This window comes from Sceloporus occidentalis, unplaced genomic scaffold, assembly GCF_023333645.1.
Source record: "Sceloporus occidentalis isolate IW3139 unplaced genomic scaffold, rSceOcc1.0.p SCAF_40, whole genome shotgun sequence".
NCBI lineage: Eukaryota > Metazoa > Chordata > Lepidosauria > Squamata > Phrynosomatidae > Sceloporus > Sceloporus occidentalis.
Window position 1 is genome coordinate 3,733,810 of NW_028317020.1, and position 4,249 is coordinate 3,738,058.

General features: G+C 35.5%; 1 pseudogene; it reads left to right on the plus strand.

Annotated features, from left to right (window-relative positions):
• The first annotated feature begins 2,440 nt into the window (after positions 1-2,440).
• On the plus strand, positions 2,441-3,379 carry LOC149290227 (olfactory receptor-like protein OLF1; annotated as a pseudogene).
• Positions 3,380-4,249: the final 870 nt, after the last annotated feature.

Sequence of the window (4,249 nt, forward strand, 5' to 3'; positions counted from 1 at the left end):
ATCAATTATACGTCTATGATACACACAAACACTTTTACCGTCACTCACTAATTCACACTTTTATTCACATAATTCAAACAATAATTTTTTCTCACTCATTCACACAATACTTTACACATTCATTAATGCATTCTCACAAACTCCTTAATTATCTCACTCATTCACACAATTCATCCACACATTAATTCTTTCAGTCTCACTAATTCACACAATGCATCCACACACTAATTAATTCAGTCTCTCACTCATTCTCATTGTTTATTTACTTCTATCTACCCCCTCTCCCTCCCTTCTCACTATCTACCCCCTCTCCCTCCCTTCTCACTCTCTACCCCTCTCTCTCCCTTCTCACTATCTATCCCCTCTCACTATCTACCTCATCTCCCTTCTCAATATCTACCCCCTCTACCTCCCTTCTCACTATCTACCCCCTATCATTATCTACTCCCTCTCCCTCCCTTCTCACTATCCACCCCCTCTACCTCCCTTCTCACTATCTACCCCCTCTCACTATCTACCCCTCTCCCTCCCTCCTCACTATCTACCCCCCTCTCCCTCCCTTCTCAGTATCTAACCCCCTCTCCCTCCCTTCACCAGAATTGTATACATGCGAGGGCCGCACTCATTTTTCACTGTGAGAAAATATGGCCTTTAATAAAATATGCAGATTAAAATAAAGTAAATGACACAAAACCTTTACTTTTCCTCTCACTGATTTCTGGGCCTAGAAACTTGTGTGACTACAAATTCAGGATAATTAAAAATGAAATAGTTCTATTTATTCTAGGGATGCACCAAAATGAAAATTCTGGACCAAAACATTCACGGTTCACTTAGCCAAAACCGAAAATGACCCCCCACCTTTAAAAATAATAATAAAAACTCACATTTTTTATAAAAGTAGGTAACACACCACAATTGGACAAAAAAAATTAGCAATATGACTTGGCATGATAGGATTGCTAACAGCAATCACACTCCTATCATACCCAGGCAACCAGTAAATGCTGGAACCTAGGCATGATGGGACTGTGCTTGCTGTTAGCAATCACACTCCTATCATGCCAAATCAGCCAGTACATGCTGGTACAGGGTGGCTGTAAGTGATGTGCAGACCCCATATTGCTGGCAGCATCAATACACAAGGGGGGCAGCTAGCTAGGTTTCAGCATGTACTGGCTGACTTGGCATGATAGGAGTGTGATTGCTAACAACACACACTCATTCATTCATATACTCATTCATTCACAGATTCATTCCCTCAATCACGCATACTCATTCAAACACCCTCCCCACCCCCTTACCTGCACTGCTGCTCCTCTATGCAGCTCACAGACTTCAGCAGGGGGCGCGGCCTCCCTCTGCTTTCTCTGGTACTGCACCAGGAAGGAAGCAGGAAGCAGGACTGGAGCAGAGTCATGTGATGTCACGTGAACTCTGCTGGGTTCCGCTTCTTCTATGCAGTACAAAACACCAGGTAAGACCACAGGTAAGTAGCAGGGCTCTTGTTGTAGCAGGGCTCGAGGTGCGGCCCGCGTAAGATTGGTTGCCTTGGCTGCCGATCTTACATGGGCTGCACCTCGAGGTCTCGTGGGCCGCATTTGGCCCGCGGGCCGCGTGTTGGACGCACCTGCCATATTATGAATATAACCCCAAACAATCACACACATATATATATATTCTTTATCCAGAGTCCCTCTTATAAAAAACCTTAAAAGAAGATAATAAAAATTAATACAGATACATATAAATTACAAAAAATTATATAATTCGAGTATTTAACTTGAAAATCCATTCCACTTCCTGTTGTTCCAATTTCTTTATAAAATGCTCCCCTCTTCAAGTGGTGTATAATAAATATACTTGGAAATATCTAAATGCATTCATATTATGTGAAATCATACATAATTGCTATGCACTGCTACATCTGTGCAATTATTACACAATTAATGTATGAGAAAGTAAACAAGAGAGAAATGTGCATATAGATTACCCATAGGCTTTACAATCATTATCACTAATTCTAGTCCAGTGAGATCAATAAAATAGTAAATATAATGACATGCCAAAGTGATGTTTCTGCATTTAAAATGAAAACATATAACTTCAATGTAAAAATAGGTTTAGGTGTTTTATCAGCATGTAAGATTGAAAAAAAAACAACTTCAATTTGAAAATTGCTTTACATGTATATATGAATGCTAAGTGCTCAACAAAGGAGTAAGATATTTAAAGTTAAATATGCATATTTCTCTTTTTGCATGTTTTAAATCTCTCCAACATCAGTGTGACTATATAAATAACGTAAGTATCAGTTTATAATGTCTGTTTTAGACTTGTGAATGTTAATATCAATATCTATGCTTCTTATGTTATGTGTAGCATTATACCAAAATGTAACATACATGTTTGTATTTCCATTTTACATATACATGCAAGAATGGATTGGAGTGGTAATATAAGTTTTCCAGAATTCAGTCTTCTGGGGTTTACACAGAATGAAGAGTCAACATTTCCTCTCTTTTGTATTTTCTTTTTTATGTATATCATAACATTGCTAACAAATATTTTCATGGTGGTGCTCATAAAAACATTTAACCATCTACACACACCCATGTACTTTTTCCTTGGCCAACTTTCCTTCCTGGATACATGTTATTCATCAGTTATTTCTCCTAGGATGTTGATAAACTTCTTCACTAAAGACAGATCGATTTCCATTACCGGCTGTGCAGCTCAGATGTATTTCTTTGTGGCATTGGGAAGTACTGAATCTTTCTTTCTCGCTGCAATGTCATATGATCGATATGTTGCTGTATGCAAACCATTATTATACATTGTGACCATGACCAAACCTACTTGTATTTCCCTTATAGTGGTCTCCTATGTCATTGGACTACTACATTCCTTAATTTATGTCATCTACATATTTAAATTGCCCTTCTGCAAATCACATGGAATTGACCATTTCTTTTGTGATGTTTTACCACTTTTGAAACTCTCCTGTTCCGATACTACATTAATTGAAATTCTACTCTTTACTTTTACTGGTTCTATTTGTATGAGTTGTCTGCTTTTGATTGTTGTGTCATACTTACTAATTATTTCCACTATTTTGAAAATCAGGTCAGCAAAAGGAAGAATACAAACTTTCTCCACCTGCGCTTCCCACATTACAGTTGTCAGTATATATTTTGGTACTATCTTGTTTATGTATTTAAGACCTCGTGAAAAATCTAAATCAAATCAAGATGTAGTAATATCTGTGATTTACACAATAGTTATACCTCTATTAAACCCTATAATTTATAGTGTTAGAAACAGGGAGGTTAAAACAGCTATTAGAAAAGCTTTAGGCCTCTAATTACATGTTGAATAATTATAGAAAAACATTTAATTGAAAAGTTTTTTCCTTATTTAATAATCAGAAAAATATACATTTTATTTCATACATTATTCTTATGATTCTTCTTCTTATTATTATTATTATTATTCTTAACATAAGAATTCAAACATCTGGAATTCTGTAGTTCATTGTAGAGGAAAATAATGTGTAAGCTCTACTATACATGAATGTCAACTTTCACCATAAAAGAAATGTTCCTGTAATCTACAGTACAAACTGTGTGATGGTTAATGTTATATTAATAGTTACATTCATGAGGAATTGATTTTGCATGTCTTTTGTAGTTATTAAGTGCTTACTGTATTACATCTAAAATGTTGTATTTTTTGTCTGAAATAATATTCATCTACCCATGAATGGTGCGCTATATTTAATTTTTAGATATTTTTTTTTGTTTTTTTACATGTTAACTTTGATTAAAACATTTTGGTTCCTTCTTTATATTTGAATAGGTTTAACAGATCCTTTAACCCGGTATCACACAGGGCATCACAAATTTGAATACAGTCCTATAGTATAATTTGTTTAAGATTCACTGTTTAAATGAGCCAAGTTACTGCAGTTCAGTTTAACTAAAACTGTTCCCTTCAGATAGTTTATTGTGGTACAACAAGCAGTCAGATCATTTTTAGATAACTTTATAATATTGTCCATATTAAATCTTTACTTAGCTTATCTTTTAACTTTATTTCTTTCTTCTTATTTCTTCCTTTCTCATATGTCTTTATTACACTGCCTATAGTGTTAACCTCTCAAGTACCAGGCTGTTTTTTCTTTTTGTACCCTTCGTAACCAAGGCTGTTTGAACACTTTTGCGGTGCTCGGGTTTAGCTGTAATTTATA